This window comes from Carya illinoinensis, chromosome 8 (genome assembly GCF_018687715.1).
Source record: "Carya illinoinensis cultivar Pawnee chromosome 8, C.illinoinensisPawnee_v1, whole genome shotgun sequence".
Taxonomy (NCBI): domain Eukaryota; kingdom Viridiplantae; phylum Streptophyta; class Magnoliopsida; order Fagales; family Juglandaceae; genus Carya; species Carya illinoinensis.
In genome coordinates this window covers 31,412,010-31,437,497 of record NC_056759.1, presented here as the reverse complement: position 1 = coordinate 31,437,497, position 25,488 = coordinate 31,412,010, and the positions used below count along the sequence as shown (strand labels likewise).

The 25,488-nt window shown below is 34.3% G+C and overlaps 1 long non-coding RNA gene across 1 annotated transcript; it reads left to right on the top strand.

Moving 5' to 3' along the window:
• Positions 1-16,276: 16,276 nt before the first annotated feature.
• On the top strand, positions 16,277-17,142 carry LOC122274726. Its single transcript, XR_006228322.1, has 2 exons — positions 16,277-16,388; positions 16,787-17,142. It is a non-coding gene; the product is annotated as an uncharacterized LOC122274726 (long non-coding RNA).
• The last annotated feature ends 8,346 nt before the right edge of the window (positions 17,143-25,488 follow it).

The window sequence follows — 25,488 nt, the reverse complement described above, 5'->3', positions numbered from 1 at the left end:
ATTTAAATATATAAGTTCTAGTTATATAAGTATATTAGTATATATGATCAATATATAGATAAATATATATTTTTATAACATATATACAATATTTGAGTCAGATTCAGAGTTAGAGTCGATTGGGTGACACTTCCAACTCCGACTCTGACTCTAATTAAAAAATAAAAAATAATCCAACTCCAACTCTTCTATAAATTAGTTGGCGTGGAGTCGGATTTTAGAATAATATCTAAAGTAATAATGACTGATACTTTCTGCCAAAATTTATTCATTAAAGCTGTTTTATTTGTTGAATCTTTAACTTTTATTGATTGGACTTTAAGTTAAAGCTGATTGAAAAATAAAACGCGATTTGGGAGAGAGTCTTACTTCAACAAATCACGTCGGGCTCATATTCTTTTTATTTGTTAGATTCTAATAAAAATAATTATAAATTTAATTTGTTACGCAGATGACTAATAAAGTGAATTGAATTGTATTTAAAAATTAATAATAATAAATTAAATACACAATATAAAATATAAATAAAATACGAAACAACAATAAATATAAAGAGCAATGGTAATAGAAAAGCAAACTAAGTATATTAACGAAGTTCGGCCACATTGCCTACGTCCTCGCCTTAAGTTACTCCTTGAGAATCTCCAAATTTACTGTTCAACCTCCTTCAGACGAAGATAGAAACATATTACACTTTTGAACAGCACCGGTACAAAGGATCTGTATATAACACCTCTACACTTGCAATCACTTTACATGTAGTGATTCAACTATTTCCTATATAGAATACTTTCTACACGCACAAGGGTTATACACACTCTTTTACTGATACAAGAGTTGATAGTGGGTAAATTATCAAAGAACACTCTTTAATGAATAAAATAAGAACAATGCAGCGCAAACTATATTTCTCTCAAAATGAATAAGGATTAAGTCTCAATGCTTATAAAAGAGAGATTGGAAGTTTTGAATGAATGTTGCAAAACTTGCAATGATATGCATATGCTCTTGATGTTGTGAATTTAAAACTCTCCAATAATCTATTTATAGGTATATAAGATTTCATATTCAAATTTAAAAAGATTCACATGTCAAAGACAACATCATTCACTTTTTCAAAAAATTCACATAAAAGTTTCCTTTTTTCAATTGTCAAATACAACATCATTCACTTTTCAAAAATTTAAATAAAAGTTTTTTCTTTTTTAATTGTCAAAGACAACATCATTCACTTTTCAAAAATTTTAACCTAATTTTTTTTACCTTTCGCATATGACAAAAGGAATATTATTTCATTTTCAAAATTTTCAAACAAAATCATCTACCTCTTTCATAAGTCAGAAAGAGTATCAATCACTTTTGAAAGTATTCAAATAAAGCATGTATATGTGAAGAATGACAATCAATTATCTTTAATATTTTAAAAATTCAAACTTTTAATCATGTTATGCACATGTGAATGATGACAATCAATCATCTTCTAAAATTTTTAAATTTAATTTTCAAAATATTTATGCACATGTAGAAAATATATTTTAATGCTTTATGATAAAATATTAATTTTGAGTCTTAATCCTAATTTCAAAATTTTCAAAAGATGTATAATATTACTCTATGACTTTTAATGTGAGTTTGTTTCCTTCTTATTCATACTTGGTTTCTTGATGTGCTTGACTCTATTGTGTAAAAAACTTGAGGTTAAGACTTTTTTATGCCTGAATTTATTTATTATTATCAAAATTTATGTATAGATATATAATTATACGAAATTTAAAATCTTGGATTCAATAAATATTTATAAATATTATTATCAATCTATATACATTAAAATATAAATATAATATTTTATAATAATTAGTTCATATTAATATATTATTAAATTTAATTTTAATTATATTACTATATAACTACTAAGGCAAGGTTATCTGATAGCACCTGGCCACTAGGACGGAAGCTCACATTTTTTCTTAAGTGAAAATAAATATTTAAATATAATATCTAAAGTAATTATGACCCACGCGGATACTTTGGGCCAAAGTTTATTCATTAAAGTTGCTTTATTTGTTGAATCTTTAAAATTTATTGATTGGAGTTAAAAGTTAAAAAGTTTGGGGAGAAGATTGAAAAATAAAACGCGATTTGGGGAGGAATCTTTGTATCTAAAGTAATTCAAAGTGCCAGTTTTGTTGTTTAACATGGAGATAGGTACTGTTGCTATTCTTTTACTTTTACTTTTTAGATGGATGCCATAAATTCGAGTCTCACAAATCATGTTGGGTTCATATTCTTTTTAAAAAGGTTTATTGTTGGGGGAACTTCCTGGCATTATTCTTGCTTGACAAAGTCTAGTGCCTCCCAAGAGTCAAGACGATCAGTGATATCTTCGTAAAGATTGTTAGATGATGGATTAACTAATATAATCAGAACTACTTCACCCATCACAACCTCTATGCTCTTACATTATTTAAGAACAATGAAAATTAATATCTAAGATATATTTTTCATTGATGTTCCTAATAATCTTGGAAGATGGGTCTTACGATTCTTTTACTTTTGAGCTCTTCTCTCTTTACCTTAAATAAAATTATGATCGACGAACGTAAAGGAAGCTCAAGATGGACTCGTAAAACTTGATTTTGCTGAATTTATTTATTAAATGCGTTGTTTGTTAACATATATTATAACTAGTTATTAATAATACGACTTGTATATAGATAAGCTCGACTCATATAACCTCGTCTAAATTTGAATAATTTTGTATTTATTTTTTACAATATTAATTATCTCCAAAGTTAATAAAAATATTTACAAAATTAGAAGAAATCATGTGATTCAATACTAATATTAAACATGTCGTTTGAATATTTATGAATCTAATAATTAATATATATAAACTATAAATTAAAGTTATTAGTAAAAAGTCAAAATTTATTTGTCAACAGTGTAGATAAAATTATCAAATAAAATATAAATAATCTATTTATCTATATGAAACAACTCGTGAAAAGTTCGAACTTGTTCACATATAAAAGAATTTGTTAGACGTTTTCAAGACGTTGGGTCGACGGAGTAGTAGTATAGCCAAGCCAACGCATGCAACTTGGTTGGAAATTGGAACCTCATTGCTCATCATCAGTATCTTCGTCCTTAATTTCAAAATGGTCTTGTTAATGCATGGTCATTCCACATCAATATTTACTGTTAATACACTACAAGAAAATGTGCTTTTCTCAGCATTTTTTTAATTGCTGGGAATAAATTCGCTGCATATGATAATTATTTACAGCGATTTTGTCATCGCTCAATATATTCAACGCTAATTAAAACGTTCGGGAGCGGGAGAGGTTAGAACTTTTATTGCAGCGATTTTTTCTATAGTCTCGGCAACAAATGGCGCTGCAAATAAAAAAAACTTGTTATAGCGTTACATTATACATCGGGATAAAGTCAGGCGCGAAAATAAGCTAAGTTTGATTTATTTCCCCCCAACACTTTTGCCCCAAACAGTATCGGAGTTCCCAAATCATTCCCCCGACTCCTCTTTGGCGAAACCATACTCCGTACCCATCATCTGCAAAACCTTCGGTAATTACCTTCTGCAAATCCCCTCCATTTTCCTTGGTTTAACCACTCGGCTTGAAGATTTCACAACGCACACACGTACACGAGGCGATTTTCCTTTTCAGAGTCTCTTATTCCACCCCCTTCTCCCCCTAGTTAGTGTTTCTCGGCGGCTTTCTAAGTTTGCCTTCAAGTAGTTCAGACCCATTGGTGAGTTTGGAAGAGAAATTGCTAGTATATTCGGCCTGGTTTCTCACTGTGTTGGGTTCATTTTGGCGAATCGACAAGAGCAGACCTTTTCAGGGCAGGCTTTGTTTGAGCTGGTATAATGTTTTCTTCTCCCTTTATTGATGATAGTCGCTCCCCCTTCATGCCTTAATTGTTGTTTTTCACAGCTTGCCTGTTTGTTTGCACACTACATTTTTTCCATGCTCCCCCATCTTCTTCCTTTCGCACGAATTTTAGTTTTTTTCCTGTACGGGGTGTTCTAAATTTGGAGGTAGTATCATAACACTAACCCATTTGAACTTCCCAGTGTTTGGAAAAACAGAGCATTTTCTAAACAAGCGTGGCCCTTTTCCGTTAATGCTGTTATATGTAGTTACTTGATCAGTTTTAAAGTACCAATTTTTTCTATTGTTGCTGCAAGCATTTGAGTAAGTGTAAGCTGAATTAATCCCCAAAATGGAGAACTGCAAATGTCGACTGCAAATGGGGTTTAAACCTTTTGCACGTTATATGATTTTTTATTTTATTTTCTTTCTATACACATTGTGTTGTCTATATATCCAGTGGCTTTTTGTTCGGCTGTGTTCCACATGCTCTCCTCTTGCATCCTTGATTTTATTTTAATGCTTTCATTATTACAATAATAATAATAATAATAATAATAATAATAAAAGAGTAAATGGAAATCGTACTCTTTCCTTACATTAATAATGTTGCTGTTTCCTCGTGATTCTTGTCTACCCTTCATCTGCTTTTGATTCCTATCTTTTAATCAACCACCCTCTTCTTCACCATTCTGTACTTCTTTCTTTCGAAAATGGCTGTTGATATTATTGTGTTCTTTTACATTCTCACCACATTGGGCAAGTGAACTTCTGAACTTTTGTTGTGGTAATGCGGTCTCTCAATGGTGCCATCTTGAAAGCTATCAAATTTGATAAACAAATTTCTGTGCCAAATTCATACTATTAAAATTAATGAAAAATAATTTTGACTTTCAAATCTTAAGCTGAATTAATCCCCCAAAACTATTAGTGAATGTTAGAAATCTTTTGTATCTTATTCTATTCGAGATAACCGAGAGCCCATGGACTGAGAAATTAATTATTGGGAAATCATGTAGCAGAAGACAGGTAGATCGCCTATTGATGCCTCTTTCATACTTTACAACTAAGATTTTAACCTTTGTAAAGTGGAGCATGCAGCTTACTCCTTATGAAAAAATTCTGTCGGGACCCATGTCAGGACCTAACATACTAGCATTTTTGTAGGATTTTCAGTGGGCAATTATATTTTAGTAATGGTAGGAACAAGCACTAACTGCACAAACATGTCACCAGCCATTTGTAAAATACCAGACCCTACAAAGAAAGTAAATTTCATATAGATTTTTTCTGCTTGAGTCTACTTCTTTTTAATATAAAATCTGTGCAAGACTTGTACATTTGGAATTTAGTAGTCTCATTATTCATTATATTTTTTTAAGTTGTTGGCATTTAGGGGTTATAAAATATGATTTGCATTTATGCTGACCAAGAGATCAAGTACTTAATTAGACAGTATGTCGAGTAGCATATATACTAGCATTGTACTTGGCATGTCGCTGTTAGAGTAGCATATATACTAGCATCGACCTATATGTTGCTGCTAGAAAGTGTCAAAGAAGAGAAAAATAGAATATATATGAGCTGCTTTGGACCAAATATGAAACCCTAACCTTTGTACCAAACTTGAGTTGTGGGCCATGCGAAAGGAAAATGCTTTAAAATAAAAATAAAAGTAGGAAAAGGTGACTGTGAAAGTGAAGGAGACGATGACAGTGTCCAGTTTGGAGTTTAGGAAAATGGCATGAAAAGGTTGATGGAAATCTGTTTTTTCTCATTTCATATGAAAAAGAGTTTTGAGTTAGCACATTATTTATTTCTTGAAAATGAAGCACCTTAGAGAAAATTACTAGGCGTACTAAATGAATGAACAGAAATATACTTCCAGCCCAAAGTAGGTTTTTGATGGTGACGGCAAGCAGGCATGCACCTGACATTGTAAGGAAACTGTAAGCGTAGACTAAGAAAATTCTGATTAGTACTTGTTTACTTTCATAAATGCTACTTTCATAATAAAAAGTTACTGTTTTCAGTTTGATTGGGTTGTGGAGTTGTGGATATGCATGATCATTATCTAATTGGGTTTGGGGAAGGGATTAATCCATATTACAGAGACTCCTAAACTTGCCCTATGCTGTCTAAACTCTGAAGTCTTGTGTGGTTCAGACTCGAAACTCTGCAATGTCAATTAGGTTTAATTCACAAATTTGATATATTTGTAACATGACACCCTTTTCATGTTAGAGGATTAACTGAGTGTATCTCTATTAATCCCACTAATGATATTATATTCATGATGGGTTAAATATTATATGAAGTCAAACTTTCACTTTTCAATGGCAGTCTTTTTATTTTTGTATATGGAAAAGAAGTGAATGTAACTGTGAATTCAAAAGTTCAATAAGCCAAAATACGCACTATAAACATAAAACAAGAAAAATTAACCACACAATCTAAAAACTTATATGCTGCACTAGGATATATGATCAAGCAGTAAGAGTACTCCTAGGCATGTGGTGTCTCCCTAATACTAGGTACGTAAGACCATTACCACTTTCTTTGACGGGAGAATGACATCAACTTTAGGAACTCAAATTCTCTGAAGTAATATATGTGCAGGTTTTGGAGTTCGAGATAAGTTTTTATAAGTCATGAAATCTATTAAATGTGTCACTCATATTCTTGACTAAACTCAACTCATTATTTAATAATTAGGGCTCAAGTGTCCTTGGGGGTTCAACCTTTAAATTAGCTCAAATATACCCAATCTTACAATAAAGATGGCAACTAGTTACACAGTCAGTTTATTAGCTAGGTATCTTGGGAGGATGTGGTACATATGGCTTGGAAATATTAACTTTGTTGGTGTTATCCATAGATAGTAAAATTCATGCAAAATGCACCAAAACTATGTGTACAATCAGTCACATAAACAAAAACCAGATTGACTACTTGTTGATGGTGATTTCCGAGAACAATATATATTAAGTGTATTACTAGAAAATCTGATTAGCCGAATTTTACTGTGCCTGTACAATTACTTTCTCTAATTAACCGATTTATCTTTGTTCCAATGAACATAGAAATATCAGATTTTATGTTTTCACAAGCAACATATAAATAATCTAGGTGATGTATTTTTTTCCTCCCCTTACATTACTCTAGTTTCTTAAGATTTGCAATATTGATATTTTTCTTGCGTGACCTGTCCCTCATAGAGACTTTCATATGCTAGCTTCAAATCAGACTTTCATGGTCTTACAACTAGACTCACAGTTATCTCCAATAGATAACTGCAAAGGTCATGGAATTAACATTTTTTCCATCCAGCTCACAAAGACACAGTAACAGAGTGTTTACTCAAACTGTGATTACTCAAGGATGAGCTGACCCACTTTCTATCTCAGGTTCTCTTCTAATTAGGGCACTCAATGTGAATTTTTTGCAAAACCATGGCACTCACGACATTGTATATCCGAAGGTATCTTGTGCTTCGAGACCCTAGTGTATTTCTTAACTTAGCTCTTTTCTCTACTATAAGCTCTAGAGTTTTCTTTGATATTATTAGAAACTCCATTATAATCTAATAGATTCTTACCCTTCCTAGATGTGAAGGTTTTAACATAAAATGAGTTGTATATTAAGCTAGGCCCTCACCATAGATTTCATTATTATCCTCAAATGTGTCAACATACTCTTCTTTAACAGTTTAAAGTATTCACTTAATTTATCCTGGTTGGCACAATGTGTATTCATAGAATTATAGCTTTTTTACCAACTCTGGAAAAATAATATGAAACTTATTCTTTACTCTCCTCATTAGGTATCTAATTCTCATAGGTAACCGATAGCCTTTGTTCTAATACCTCTCTTTACGGAATTGGATGACAACCACTTATTTGGGTATGCTGAGCTAATTAGTTTGGGATAGATAAGTGTGTCATCTTTGCTCTTACTTTCCTTAGAAAAAAGTAACACAACTCAGCCAACCACTCAATCCCTTACCCCTTCTACACATACAATGACCATTGATAGAAGCTCACAATTCCTGGAGCAAGCATTTAACAAATCTATTATTGGTCATTCACAAATTCTCAACTTCACCCATTCTGCATCATGATCCTATTAATTTATAACTTCTGTACTTACCTTATAATTGATGCTCTTTCTGAAAGTATATATTCTGCTCATGCTAAGAGTCACACATGTAGTTCTGTGAAAAGGTTTTTCACAGAATTTGTGCTACTGTCTTATTATCCCCCTAACCAGTTATTCTCCACATGCTAGTTACTTCTCCGCCCTACCTTATGATAATTATAACTTCAATATCATACCCACTCATTCATCATTCTTTTTATTAGATGGACAAAAGCTGGATGACTTTTGGTGATAGACTTTTATCACCTGCTTACGCTGATGGGGTACGCAATTTCCTTACAATGGCACAAAACCATGCCATGGGAAGTGATCGCATTCGGTGTCCATGCTGTATATGCTGTAATAATCTCTTCTTGCCTATACTTGAGGTGGAGTCCCACTTGTTTATAAAAGGGATAGATCCAAATTACACGCACTGGATATTTCATGGGGAGGAGGAAACACTCCCCACCATAGACGATGATGGCGATCCCGGGGTTGAAAGTGGAGATGTGTACATTGATGACATACGGGCAGCCACATTCCGAGATGCTCCTCAAGACAACACCACATCACCAACTCACTTAGCAATACCTCAATCCTCCCCAAACTCAACTTTTGACCAACTATTAGAGGATGCCCGACGGCCTCTGTTCGAGGGTTGCACAAATTTCTCAAAGCTCTCTTTCGTAGTGAAGTTGTTACATATTAAAACACTTTGTGGGTGGTCAATCAAGTCTTTTGATATGCTGCTAAGCCTTTTGCGGTCAGCCTTTCCTAATGCTGAATTGCCACAATCATATGAGGAGGCAAGGACATTAGAGCGTGGTTTGGGTTTCACGTACCACAAAATACATGCATGCCCTAATGACTGCATCTTATTCTGGAAGGAAAATGGTAATCTGTCTGAGTGTCCTATCTGTAAGGCGTCGCGATGGAAGCCAAATACACACGGGTCATGAGTGATCCCTCAAAAAGTGCTTCGTCATTTTCCCTTGAAGCCAAGATTGCAGCGTCTCTTTGTGTCAAGCAAGATAGCGGGTGACATGAGATGGCATAAGGAGCAGAGGGTCATCGATGAGAGTAGTATGAGACATCCAGCTGACTCTGAGTCTTGGAAGACATTTGATCAAGCTCATAGTTGGTTTGCAAGGGATGCTCGCAATGTCAGGCTTGGTTTGGCAAGTGACGGGTTCAATCCCTTCAACAATCTGGCAAAACCTTATAGCATTTGGCCAGTGATTCTTGTCCCGTATAACTTACCGCCATGGTTATGCATGAAAGATTCATTCTTTATGACATCCCTCATTATCCCTGACCCAAAATCACCAGGGAATGACATTGATGTTTATTTGCAACCATTAATTGATGAGTTACTAGAACTTTGGGCACATGGGGTACCTACGTATGATGCATCCACTAAGGAAATGTTCATGTTACATGTTGTATTGTTGTGGACAATTAATGACTTTTCAGCCTATGGAAATCTGTCTGGGTGGACAATAAAAGGGAAATTGGCATGTCCATCTTGCAATGCCAGTACAGATTCCAACTGGTTGAAGTATGGTAGAAAACATTGTTATATGGGACATCGACGTCTCTTACCCATCGATCACATCTGGCGAACGAGAAAAGGGTTGTTCAACGGTAAAGAAGATCTTCGCATGCCACCAGCATTGGTTGAAGGAGCAGATCTAATAACTCAGTTACAAATGCTTGGAGATATTCAATTTGGAAAATCTTGTAGGAAGAGAAAACGCACAGCAGAAGAGTTGAACTGGACAAAGAAAAGCATATTCTTCCAACTACCTTATTGGTCAACAATGCGGCTTAGACATAATCTAGATGTTATGCATATTGAGAAGAATATTTCCGAGAACATTTTGGGCACTTTAATGAACATCCCCGGCAAGACAAAAGATAACACTAATTCACGGCGTGACCTAGAGATCCTGGGGTTTAGAAAGGAATTACATCTGAAACGTGAAGGTGAATGAACTATTATGCCACATGCATCATACACATTACATGGAGATGAAAAGAATAAATTCTGTGAGTGGCTCGCTGAGGTGAAATTTCCTGATGGGTTTGCTTCTAATATCACGCACTGTGTATCTGTACGTGATTCCAAGATCTCTGGGCTCAAAAGCCATGACCATCATGTTTTCTTGCAAACACTACTTCCTATTGCTGTGGGGGGGTTCTTAAGGAGGGATATTGCATTGGCTTTGACTGAACTTAGTAGTTTCTTCAAAGAGTTGTGCGCCCGAACCGTAGATGTGAATCGCCTATCAAAGCTCCAGCTTGATATCGTCACCATTCTATGCAAACTAGAGATGATTTTCCCTCCATCTTTTTTCGATGTTATGGTCCACTTAGCTGTCCATTTACCCCGTGAGGCTATTCTTGGCGGTCCAATTCAATATCGGTGGATGTACCCGTTTGAGAGGTATCTCGGCAAGTTCAAGCGATATGTTAAGAACAAAGCACATCCAGAAGGTTCAATAGCGGAAGCCTGGGTTCACATTGAGTGTTTGACATTTTGCTCAATGTATCTCAAAGATGTTGAGACGAAGTTTAATCGACCGGACCGTAACATTGATGGTGTAGAAGATGAGACTCTAGATGGGTTCACAATTTTCAACCAGAAACTTCGTCCCTTGGGTATAGCTAATAGTGTGCAATTACACGATAAACTCCATACAACAGCCATTTGGTACATGCTTAACAACTGCATTGAGATTGGACCCTATTTAGAGTAAGCAATCATTACCTAACTCCTGCTTTCCATGTTTCAACAAACTACCTCACCATTTAATGTGGGACACTTACTAAATTTGTTTCCCCCATTTCTTTGCTACAAATGCAGGGAACACTACGACAAATGCAAGGTGCCAAACCCAAATTCTATTGATCGCACGCAACAAACTGAGTTTCCAAATTGGTTCAAGCAATGTGTAAGTTAGCTTGCTAGTTATCTACTTAGAATATACCCGACCATCATATGACAATGTATATCGATTATTTAAGTTCACCATTTACCCCGATATTCATGTAGGTGGTGGACCAGCGTAACAACAACCCACTTGATGTGTCCCCAGATTTGTATGCGTTAGCTTGCGGTCCTAACCGTTGGGTCGCAACATATGCTGCCTGCATAATAAATGGTAAACGGTTCCATACCAAGAGCCGTGAACTTCACCGGCGAAGCCAAAATTCCGGAGTGTTGGTAACTGGTGATCAAGAAACTGATAATGTAGATTTTTATGGTGTTATAAATGATGTTGTAGAGTTACACTACATGGGAGGTCGGAGAGTGTACTTGTTCAGTTTTGATTGGTTTGATGTTGGTGATAAAAGGCGAGGGGTACAGGTAGACGATCATTTAACTAGTGTCAATATGAATAGGACTTGGTATAAGGACGAACCATATGTGCTGGCATGTCAGGCTTCCCAGTGTTTTTACATTAGGGATATAAGGGCGAAAGGGAACTGGTTTGTTGAGCAGAAGTACAATAATAGGAATGTGTATGACATTCCACCAGTGCACAGGGTTTTAGACAGTAATGATTGTGAATCAAGTGACGATGATGCCTATCAAGAGATTGAGTCATCATATGATTATCCACTTTTGCATTGTGATGCATGTCCTGTGTCAACTCCACTTAGTAGGACTGATATAGAACCTACCCATATTGATGCACGAGACCACATGGAGTCGGGTGGTGCACACAGAAATTCACCAGATTTTATTGATGATAGCATGGTTCCATCTGGTTCTGGAGATGCATATGGTGATTGGGAGTATTCAGATGATGAGGACAAGTCAACCGACTCTGAGTCCGACTCAGAATAGGCAACTTTTGACAATTTATCGGTAAGACTTAATTCTCATACCCAAAGAATATGCAAATCTATGTGGTTTAAACGCCAACGTTTGAATAATTTGTAACATAAATTGTGGACGAGCATCAACTTGCCAATGAAATGATTAGCCGATATAACTATACTAGAATACTGATAAGCCAAATATTTGGGTACTGCATATAAATAATTAATACTCGACCAGTCTTATTAATTTAATGCATTATCTTATTAGAAGGTGAGCAGTTTGATGGTATTCCACGTCTCTTGATACACATTGATGACACAATATTAATCCATGTGAAGGTTGGGTTCAAAGGAAGAACAAGTTTGATGTCGTGTTCTTAAAAAATCCATTGCAATTCTATCTAATGGTATGCTGAGCACGAGGAGCATGAACGACCTAGGTAGATATTCTAGCTAACATTTTTTCCTCGCCTCATGAACTGGTTGTTAGATATGATCCTAACACAAATGAAATGTGGTTGAAATGTAGGTGACCCAGTGGGAGCCAGTGTCTGAGGTTGGGCCAAAGGCCGAGGATTCCGTGGTAGAAGACTTGTCCCTTATTCATGCCGAGCTCGCCGGCCATGCGGTGTTCGGATTAGTTCATACCATAGTCCAGGAGATGTGGACGAGGCTAGCTCAGATGACTCTACCCAGCCCCTAAGCCATCCATGGGAGCCACCATGTGCGACCACACCACTGGAGCCCAAGCCACGCGGAGTCACCTCACCCGGTCCACAACCAGAGCTTCATAGAGATCAAATCAGTATGTATACCTTCAAGGGATGGGTTTCATATTATTTCCTTACAAATAGATTGGTGTTCTGACATTTGTTGTAAGATAGTTCGATCAGACTCTGATAATTAGCAATTATTATTATGCCATACAGTAGTGGATGCACACATGGAGCCTAACAGAGTGACCGGTCAATCAATGCCACCAGAGCCTCCTGTAGACCGTGTTGGTATAGTTCACATCTGGGGAAGTAGTATCATGTTCTTAAATTTACATATCATGCTATTAAAATTTATTTGTATGATAATTAAATGAGGCTGATTTTGAATTATTGTTACTATGTCATACAGGTGTGGATGCCCCCACGGAGCCTAACATCGTGACCTCATTTCATGTAGAGCTAGAGCCTGCTGGAGTCCAAATCGGTATAGTTCATATCTACGGGAGTTATTAATACAAAATGAGTTGTTTAATGATGGTGAAATCATTAAAGTTTTAAATTCGATTAGACCCATAACTAGACATTATTCATGTTATGTCATACAGGTGAGGACACCCCCACGGGGACGGTACAAAACCAGGCACAAAAGAGACGGGGACGTGGGCCAGCCAAATGCACTGAATTTGAAAAAATACGGAAGTATGGAAAGGTGCTATTGAAGATAAATACTGGGGAAACTGCACCATGTTGTTCAAACGTCAACATGTTCACAACACGAGTTACGTGGATAGTCAAACATCATTGTGACATGAGTTATGCAAGATGGAGTGATGTACCCCAAGCGCATAAGGATGAGCTGATCGATCGTGTTCAGGTAAGACTTTCCACATTAATGTTTGTGGGTTAGATAGGTTACGTAGTACGTATTGATGACATCAAGAATTTTTTATTATATATGTAGGGTGATTTTGAACTTGATTGGGAGTTGGAGAACCATCGATTAACAGTAACTAAATAGCTTCGAAAGAGATTTAATGCATTCCACCATGAATTGCATAGCATAGATTTATCCTATGGGAGACATGAGGAAGCATTAGCTAGTGGGACTGAGCGGGTCAGCCCCCTTGTTTGGGTTAAGCTATGTACAAGATGGGGTAGCGAGGCCTTCAAGGTATGCAATATTTTCAAACATATACAAACTAAGATTCCGGTGGTTAATAAGTCACGGCCTACAAGGAACATCCTTGATTTTTTGTATATGTTTCTTAAACATTATTTGGGTTGGACATGACAGAAAATATCTAACAAAAATCGGGAGAATAGGAAGAGGCTGGTTATTAACCACACAGCAGGTCGCAAATCGTTTGTGCGGATTCTTGAAGAAAAGTTATAAGTTTTATGCATTATGTTGTGCAATATAGCTTATACATCATATTTTCATTTTCATAACACTTGATTATAATTGGTTGCTCTAATAAATACCGGGATTAAGCTACCAATGCATGTACATTTATTATGTTGTGCTACATTCCTGACTATGTGTTATATATACACATTCCACACACATGTAGAGGGCTGAATCGGCAAATTTGGTAGACTTCTTCAAGGAAACCCACTGGTCCAAGAAGAATTCAAAATTTATAACAGCTGCGACCGAAGACAAATATGTGAGGATATTCCACTCAATGAATTATTTGGGAATCGCAATGCTACTGTACATTTATCTAATTAATTAAAAATGGAGCATTACCCCTCCAGCTTTGTAGTTAATCGATTAATAATGTCGTATTTCAGAAGGATATGGTTGGAAAGCTAGATACTCTAGAACCAGAGCAACGAACTGATGAAGCAGTAGCGGGTGTCTTCAGAGAGGTACTCGGTTCGAGACCTGGTTATGCAAGAGGATTAGGGGAGATGGTAATCCCAGAGTCTACGAGACAACACTCATTGGAACGAGAGAGAGAGTACATAGCCTTGATTGAAAAACATAAGAAAGATGCTGAATCTTCCAAGAGTGAGATGGAGGCAATGAAGGCAAACATGCAGAAGCTATTGGAAAGACAAGAGCAGACCGACCGCCTTTTGAGGGCTTTCTTTGCTACGAACCCGTCCCTTAGTGAGTCTGTTAGAGAGACTGAGACTATTCCAGAGACTCAGTGAGCTGGTTTTTGTGAGTTGATATGAATTTGTTTTTTGTGGCTTTTTGGGTGCATATTTTGTTGTTCCAATGGTGGATAGACTATAGTTTATCCAATGGAAGGCTATATGTATATGTTTTGTGGGATTCAGGTGATGGGGTTGGGTAACGCTTAATTTTTGGGCCCATTGAGATATCCTTAATTATATATGGTGGAAGTTTGGGCCGATATTAAGCCATCCCTCAATATCAAAACAGGTAAATATCTTTGCCAACCACTATCTTATTATCTAAAGCATCTTTTCTTCTCTATGATTGAGGACTTGACTACTTGTTGTATTCTCAAACTACTAATGGTAAACTTACGGACCTGTGTACTTATTGTACAGGATAAGTAATACAATGTATGTACACGGTATGAGAGGCAGCGGTTCACCTTGGCTGAACTGTTTGGGATAATATCCAAGGATGCTTGTATAGTGATGGTGCAGAAATTTAGACCTGTGACTACCACTCACTGTGATGTCATCATTACATCTTTTTTCTTGACCTGGAGCACGCATGAAAGAGGTGAACTTGTTTCGAAAATATATATTAATAGGTAGTTTCAATGAATTGGTGGGTGATGTATATGGTGTGGTCTTGTATCATACTCACTTTGTGTAGCATATATTCCTTTGTTAGAGCTAAAACAACTGTAATAACCCTCCTTACCAGATTCACTCTATTTATAAGTTGTTCTCAACCCAAATAACAAATTTTCTCCATCTTACATTTGAATTTCTCAAGTAGCAGAATTTATTATATGCTGCTACTTTTACCATATAAACATAAACATCTTGCTGCATTATTTATGACCAAGAGATATTGGATAGTTGCCCATTTCTATAATAAAGCAACTAATGCAGGCTTATTCAACCTTTGTTATGAATAGGCCAAAAACTGGGCAACTATTGGAATTGGCACAAAGGTATTTTTCACAAACTGCAAGACACCTTGCATTTTTAATAGAAAATACGTCACAAGCCACTTTGTCAACCATACAAATTCATGCAAAATATAGCAAGCACACCACACAAGTCCACACACACAAGGGGTTTTCCCTAACTAGCATGCACAAAGTTAAGAATTATAAAATCCAGTAGCCTAACGCACTCCATTTGACTATCATGACCAGATAAAGACGGCCATGCTTTTCCTTGGAATTGACCAAGCAATGCTCAACCTATTTCTTTGTAACATCTGTTTGTTCTTTGCTACAGCTGCAGCAAAGTGCGCATCATAGCACTTTTATCATCTTTTTTTGCATTTTTGTACTTGCCTTAATGTTTGATATGAATGCAGTGCACTGGAGCTTGTATACTTTCTTAGTTTTTCCAGTCATAGCATCTTAGAACTCTGCAATTGGTTTTTGAAGATTTTCTATCTCAACCTTGGCATACATTTCTCTCACTTTATTTGGCTCGACTAAGTTTGAGTCTTGGGCTTTATACCTTAACATTTTAGCTATAGTTTATTCAGTTTGAGCTGCATCTTTTTGCCATATTGCAGGAGACTAAAAAACTGAAAACTGGGCTTTATCATTCCCATACAATTCCTTAAATCCAGCTACCACAACTCCATGAAAGTCCAAAATTTTACAAGCATGGGAGAATTTGGTCCTTATCGTTTGCAGTAAGTGTTTTTATGGGTTTTCTAAACAAGCACACAGTCAGTTTGTTTAAATGCTTTCAATATATATGTCTATATAGAGTAAAGGCCTTAATCTCTAAGTACAGTACAGTTAGAAGAGGTTGAAATCTGTTTATGCTAAGGTAATAAGTATTCATGTGTCTATATAGAGTTGTTAGCATAATCTGATATAAGATCTTATAAGGAAAAACTTTGTATGATGTTTTATATATATATATTATATGCAGATAAGTAGACAACTGTGTAACCCACGTAGAAAGCATTTTGGTGTAATGCTGATTTGGGTATCCCAACATTTTCAAGTGCATAAGTATAATATGTAGAGGCTGTGATTCATAATGTTAACCCATTTGCGTACTAAATTTTTTTGTTCCTACCAGCTCTTGCATTTGTTTGGACCAGCGATTGATCGAAGGGGTATGTAACCTATTTGGTTAGGGAGGATGGGTGCAGCTGTGCTGTACATGTTCCAGCCAACAAGGTGTTAAAGTTTCAGGATTAACCATTTGTATGCTCGCATATATGGGTGCAGCTGTGTCTTTATTGAGAGAAGAACATTTGTAATACAAGTTTCATATGTATTTTGTATAACAGATTAGTTGCTCAGGTTTATAGTACTACAAATTCCCTTCCATTAATGCACCAAGCCAATGTATTACTTATAACTAAAAGAATCTAGACAATATTGTATTGGAAGAATGAATTTATATTAACAGAAAATGGTATGGTTGTTAAATGGTATGGTATTTGGATCTAAATGGAATGTTTGTACATATATTTAGGAAAATATATATTGTGGGCCGAGTGGATGTCAATTAGGTACCCAAAAGTAATTCCAATTTACGGACTGGGTGGGTGTAAAACAGGAGTATTCTCGGCGCTACACCATTCGCTGGGAATAAAAAACTAAACTGATAAAATTATTTCCAGCGATTACTTACTGCTGCAAAAATACAACAGCACTGCTGCAAGTAACATTAATATACATTCATGGAAGGTTATTCCCAGCGTTAGCAACCGCTGGAAATAAAATATATTCTCAACGTAAAACTTAGACGCTGAGAATATAGATTATTATCGGCGTTTACTACCGCTGGAAATAAAAGTATTCTCAACGTAATCTGAAAGCGCTGAGTATAATTCTGCAATTTTTCTAGCGTTCTCCAAATACGCTACAAATATTTAGGATTATTTTCAGCGAGTTTATGGTTATTCTCAACTATTATATTACGCTGAAAATTTTATTCTCAGCAATTAAATCTCAAATCAGATCCATAAGATCGGCGAATTTTTTTTTTTTTTTGCAGCGAAAAAAAACGCTAGAAATAATAGTTTATTTATAGCGATTTTCGGCTATCGCTAGACTAATTTATAAGCATACAATTGCGACTAACATCCAGCGGTTAAGAAAGCGCTGAGAATAAATATTTCCAGCGATTTTGGGGCTCTTTCCCGACTATTTATGGCGCTGAGAAAAGTGTATTTTCTTGTAGTGATATTTAATTATAGAAAATATGAAAGTAAATACATGCAATATATGTATGCTATATTAGTTACTAGTTTCTAAATTATTTATAACATATTTGTATACTAGACTAATTTTTAGTGTCTAATTATATATTATTATAATTTAGTAAATTAGTATTATGTGCTATTAACTCATTATACTAGACTTATTCGTTATTTCTAATACCAGTGTCTAATTTATTTATATACTTGACTTATACTATAATGTCTAATTTCATGTTTATATTTATACTAATGTTTAATTTATTTATAACTTAATTATATACTAGACTTTCTAGCATTTAATTACATGTTATTATATTTTAGTAAATTAGTATTATATGTTATTAACTGATTCTACTAGACTTATTTCAATCCTATCAATACTAGCTAGTGTCTAACTCATTTATATACCTGATTGGATGTACTAATACTATAGTGTTTACAAATACTATGATTAGTCTATTTATATTATAGTATAATTATATTATTTTATAATAATTAGCTCACACTAGTATATTATTGAATTTAATTATATAAGTTCTAATTATATAACTAAATAACTATACTAGTATATATGATCAATATATAGATAAATACATATTTTTATAACATATATACAATATTGGAGTCAAATTTGGAGTTAGAGTCGGTTGGGTGATGCCTCCGAGTCTTACTCCAATTCCAACTGAATAACTCAAAAAAAAAAAAAAAAAATTCCAACCTCGACTCTTTTTTGTTGATGCAGAGTCGGATTTTTTATTTTTATTTTTGCTCATTCATATCAGGATCAATAGTTATGACTGTTTTAATCTAACTAACTAGGTCAATCTCATCAGATTTTGTGAATTGTAATTTTTAAACGTTTTCTTTCCAATTACAAGCAAAACGCTACTAAACATATTTACAACTTATTTGACCACGTTTTGTTATAATAATATGCAAATATATTATTTATAGATCAATACACCAAAATAACCAACAATAAATAAAAGAAAATACTTTAACCACAAATAAATTACACAAAAGTAATCTCAGAAACTGATGTAGCTGAATGTAATTCGTCAGACTATAAAGTTAATTTTATTATAAAATATATCTATCAGATCAGATGAAATCACGTCAGTTTGTGAGATTATTTTATATAATTCTTTTGTGGATGTAGTAGTAAATAAATAATTAGTTACAAGAATCAAACACCAAAAATAAATAAACAATAATTCACATATATTTTTGTGGGGATTGACACGATTCTCTGCTTACGCCATAGATATCGAAGTTTTAATTATTATTATTATTTTTTTTTGGGTTCTTACCTTCTTTGTTCATTTTCTCTCTTTTTGTTATTTCCTTATTTCGTCCTCCTCTCTTCTCTTTCCCTTACTATCTTCCTTCACTTTCTTCCTTTTCTTCTGTTCTTTTCTCTCTTTCCCCTTTCTCTCTCTCCCTCCCTGATCGCCTTTCCTTCTTTTCTATTTTCTCCGCACTCTCCCTTTCATACTTGTCTTTTTGACTCACTTTGCCCAATGCCTATCTCTTCATTTCAACTTTCATTTTTGTTTTTAAATCCACAAAGTGCATGGTTTAAGGGAACGTTTTCTGATAGCACCCGCTAGGACGGAAGCTCACCTTTTTTCTTAAATGAAAATAAATAATATAAATATTTAAATATAATATCTAAAGTCATTATGACCCATTTGTTAAAGACAAATTAAGAAAGATATCACCTCTTACTATTTAGTAATACGAACAACCATTTACAAAATATAGTATAGAATAATTTTAATGGAAATTTTCGTACTCATTCATGTTCGGATTTTCACTTTATAACTATATATATACCAGTATTGATGTTTAGAATTGGGTATAGGTGAATTTTCAATAATGCCCCAGCTAACGTTAACTACAAGGCTAGCTTGGGATAAAATTGGAGTAGAATAGAATTGGTAGTATATATAAAAGAATTATTTAGACGTTTTCAAGACGTTCGGTCGACCGAGTAATGGTAAAGCCAACGCATGCAACTCATTGCTCATCATCAGTACTAGCTTCGTTCATAACTTCCACGATCGAGCATCACGTAATTTTCTAGTTATATGTCTTCCTTTCACACTCGTTCTACTTCATGCTAATTTCTAAGTCAATCATTCTCTTGAATTAATAATAATTAATTAACTATCGCTGATCTCTACAGCCTAACCTAATAATCGGGGTCACATATAGTACCACGCGGATACTTTCTGCCAAAGTTTCTTCATTAAGTTGCTTTATTTGTTGAATCTTTAACATTTGCTTTAACATTTATTGACTGGACTTAAAAGTTAAAGCTTGATTGAAAAATAAAACGCGATTTGGAGAGGAATCTTTCTAGTGTGCTTTTTGCTTGACAAGTCTAGCGACTCGAGACGACTTAATATCTTCATAGTTTGTTGGATTTGTGAACCTAAGGGCTGTAAAACGGTTGGTTTGGACTGGAAAAACCGACCGGATCGATCGATTTGATCCGGTCCGGACTGGACCAAAAAATATAGGGTTAGGGTTCGGTCCGGTCCACGGTCCATAATTCCATGGACCGAAGTGGATTTTTATTTTATATATATTATTTTATATAATTAATTATGTAATTTTCATCTAACCTATTCCCATTTATAATATAAAATTTTAAATATGTAATTACAAAATAATATTCTATTAATTAAGTAATGTATATTATCAATTAATTATAACCAATTCACCATTAACTAATTACTAACATCTACATCTATATCTAATTAAAGTTATTAGATAAATGTTTTGTAAAATACCTAAATTGTAAGTAAATATAAAACAATTGGTAAATTATAAATTAACTAACCTAATACCAATTCCCCATTATGTATATATGTATGTAGTATATATATTATAATTTATATATAAATATAATTTATAATTTAGAATATGTATTATGGATGTATATATAATTTATAATATGTATCATTGACCATATAAAATTTTTTTTAATGATTTAGTTACATAATCTACATTAATAATTTACTTAATTTTAATTTAGTAATTTAAATAAAATGTTTAATTGATTTATTTAGAAAAAAAAAAGAATAAAAAAGAATAATTGGATCGGACCGAATGAGACCGGAGCGAACGCGGACCGGACTGACTAGATGTTTGGTCCGGTCTGGTCCGGGAAAAATGATAGACCGAAAAAATGATGGACCGAATCGAACCGGACCGAACCCAACCGGACCGGACCGTTTTCACCCCTAGTCAACCTATGTATTCAACTTACAATCAAAACTACTTTCACCCATTGCAACCTAGGAGAAAGGGCCAGTTTTGTTGGTTAAGATGCATGGAGATAGGTGTTGCGATTCTTTTACTTTTATTTTTCACCTTTTAAGTTTCAAAAAGCATTGGATTGGCCGGGTCTCATTTCTATTGTAACTAAACCCAAGTCTTACATTCAATATATGGATCCAGTCCAACAAGAAATTAAACCCAAGCTTATAAAAACATGTGTCACTACAATAGAATGGGTTTTTTATTTAGAAAATTCATTTTGTCTCAAAAAACCTAATTTTCCTCCCAAAATAATTTTGGAGACGAATTTTGTCTCTATTTTGTGTCGGAAAGCCTGTCTCAAAAGGTTTTTGGAGATTGAAATTCATTTTCGTCTCAAAAAAGGAATAAAATTCAGTAGAACCAGTCGAAACCATTTGAATGAGATTTTTTTTTTTAGACGAATAATTTTCATCTCAAAAAACCATTCGAATGGAACCCTATCAGTTCGAACCGACACATATCGTTCAGACTATAAGAAATTTTGATTCGAACTAATGACCATATTTGATCCTATTCAAATGGACTGAATGTTCGAATAGATTTTATGCTTTCGAATGAATAAGTTTTTCAAATGACTTGTGTTTGAACATAAATTCTATTTGTTAGAACAAACTTTTTATTTTCAGAAATTCTATATGTTCGAATGGGATTTGGCATATTAATGTTGTTAGAACAAATATTTTATTGTTTAAATGACCATACGGACTATTGTATTTCTTCGTTGTCGTTCAAATGGGTTAGTTTTTGTTTGAATGAGTATTTTTTTATTCGAATGGATTTATAAATGGTAATTTACCATTTGAACATGTTATTTACCAATAGTATTCATCATACAGAACATAATTTAATTAAAAATACCATACTAATATTACTCAAATTATAATTCAAACATCATAATTGTTCAAATGTTTTTGAACATCATAATAGAAAGACAATTAAAGAAAAAGTAAATTTTAATACTTTTTCATTCATTGGACATCAATCATTCTATCTCAAGTGTTGCTTCATCTAATTTCTTAGTCTTGTTGTCATTCGATCTGGTTTTTGAAAAGGATAATGATGTTGATGATGGCTTCATGCAGATCCTAAGCCCCTCAAATATCCATAACGCGATCTAAGAACTTGAGAAAGGATCTGAATAGCGTTGACAGACGATTCATCATATGGATCCGCAATAGTTTCCTTAAGAGATATCATTTTGTCGCATAATAAAAACATTAAAGTTCGTATAAGTAACAAAAATAATATATTAGACTTAAATTAAATAAACTTTAACTTACATAATTTGTCTATATTTCGGGACTAGTCCAAGCACCATCACAATTTTTATGTTTTTTAGCATACAATTGAGTCAGATCGTAGTCAGCAAGATTTTATTCTTGCAGCAAAAGGGAAGTCCATATTAGAACTTAAATGAGAAAAGTGTATATGTTAATATTTAATGGAGAAGTACATCATGATAGCAGAGATCAACTGGCTATTGGCCGTGGGATTCATCCAAGAAGCCCATTACCCAAAATTGTTTTCCAACGTGGTCCTAGTACGAAAGTTGAATGACAAGTGGAGGTATGTGTAGATTTCAATGACATGAATGAGGCATGCCCAAAAGGACAGCTTCCCTTTGTTGCACATCAACTCTATCCTCGACTTGACAGTCAGACACAAGATGCCAATCTTCATGAATGCTTATTCCGGATACAATCAAATTCATATGAGCCTAGAAGACAAGGAGAAGACTGCTTTTATTATGGACATAGGTGTCTACTACTATTGGGTTATGCCCTTCAGCCTCAAGAATGCCGGAGCCACCTATCAAAGATAGGTTAGCCAGATTTTTTAAGAACAAATTGGTCACAACGTAGAAGTGTATGTCAACAACATACTTGTCAAGAGCAAGGAGCTAGAGAGGCTCATTGATGACCTAAGGGAAGCCTTCCCAGTCTTCAAAAACTAGTACAAGATTAAACTCAATCCTGCTAAATGCGCTTTCGGGGTAGGATAGGGAAAGTACATTGCTCGGGTTCATGGTCTCAGAAAGCGGCATCAAAGCTAATCTGAAGAAGATCCAAGTTGTAATCAACATGAAATCTTCTCAAATTATCTATACCTGGAGCACGACACATTCGCACCGAACCACCCTTTCTTCCATCCTCCCAAGTACCTGGAGCGTTGTGACTACGGATGGCTACAAAACACGCATTAATAATGATACTAGGTGATGTTATGTTAAAATCTAATAGTCTGGTTTTAAAATTTTATCTTTGATCTCAATTCACCTTATGTCGCCTTTGCTTTTCACTACTATGAGTTCTCGCCACAAAATGAACCAAAATAAATGACACCTTCAAAGAAAACTCAATTGATTGATGCGGTTGTTGTTACTATTATGAGATTTCAATTTTGGACTTTTTTTTGTACATTCATATGGTACGAAGTGGTACGATGCATTTCCAGCATTGAAGGTTGTCGGGATGGATTCGAAACTCATGACAGAATATCAGAAAATGACTTGCACGCAGTATGTTGCCAATGTTGAGAAGAACTTGGAGTGATGGCAATATGCATAAAAAATTAAGCAAGGGTGACGTGTTGCATTTTCTAGTTATTTGCTTGCCCTTCAGCATGCAATTCTTGCTTTGGTTTTTTTTTTTTTTTTTTTTTTGGGCCATATTTTGCTTGGGTTTTAAGGAGGAACTTGGTTACCATTTATATGTTTGTGAATAACTAGCGCAAATTATAGTGCATAATAACACGTATCGTATTTGAATTGACTAATTGTAATAATAAATGTATTATGTGTGATGTGTTGGCAACAAATTGTAGATATCTAAATCTTTTGTTCTCTTATATTAAATTTCTTGTGTGGGAAATTAATTCGTTAATAACTATTTTCAAAGACAAATTAATCATCACGGAAAAATTAACTCCAACCATAAATTGATCACAAGTTGTATTTATTTTTAGTAGATATTATTTGTGGCACTGAAATCGTGCTAAAAGTTCTGAATAGTGCCGCAAATAACGATCCCCTTCAATTTCTTCTCGCCGGTAAGTGGACACAAATAACGTTATCTCATAACTAAATTTAATGCCGTCAATTATAAGTAATGCTTAGCTTAATAGTAAATACAGCGAGATATTACATGTTTTCAGGAATCACCACATGAAGAGTGTTGCTCCAACTAATTTAAATTCAAGTACTGCTCTTGGAGAGCCCAAAGGCTTCCAACACAATATTTCATGGCTTTTTACCTTTTCTTTTTTAAGAAAGAAAAGTAGTCTACCTTTATAATTTATTTTTGAGTTTTGTTATATATAAATAAAGTTACGTACTAATCTACGTATCAATACTGATTCCTTCGTACTTAAATTTTAAATTAGCACTGTTTTTAATAAAATCTACTTTTTATCAAATCACAATAGATTGGTGTACATATTAGTAAACAATTATACTTGTAACTAGATTTTTTCATTGAATTTTTAACTATCTAATCCTAGGATTATGGGCCTATGGCCACCTGATTAGGGGCCTCCACAAAGTAGGACGCAGCTATTGTATATAGGCCTCCATTTTTGTCCTGGAATTGGCCACTTTTAGTGCATGCAGTGAGCACTATAATGGCAATGAACATATGGGAAGGCTTGGATTGTGGCCCGGGACCTGACCAATCCGAACCTCCTTCTTATAGTTCTCTTTTATCTAAAGAAAATGGTTGACAAGAAAAAAGCTCCAATGGGTTGGGATCAATTTGAAGGAATAAAAGAGCTATAATTTTTTTTTTTTTTTCTCATAATGCTTAATTGTAGAGGCCATTAAATAATCGAAAAATTAAAAAACAAGGTGGGGTGTTTAGGAATTAGGATATTTGTTGTTAGGTATTACTTCACAGCTGAAGCCATTACCAATTTTATTACCAATTTTGTCTTGCATCTTGTTGTTTTTCAAGAGTGGGCATGCTCTCATCCTAATTGTCTTTGCTTCACATTTCCAAGCTCTCTCATTGCAGATAACTATTCGCTCCCCCTACCTATACATGAGTACTTCCCAAGTTCACATTGTGATAGAGTGGGACCTTGCATAACTGTAACATACCCATCGTAAATTTGGGACATACAAGATAAATTTAATCATTTAGTTTTTATTATTAGTTTTTATTTTTTAATAAATAATATTATAAACATTTTAATTCCAATTAGTATTAATTTTATCATTTTACTATTAATAAATAAACGTGATTAA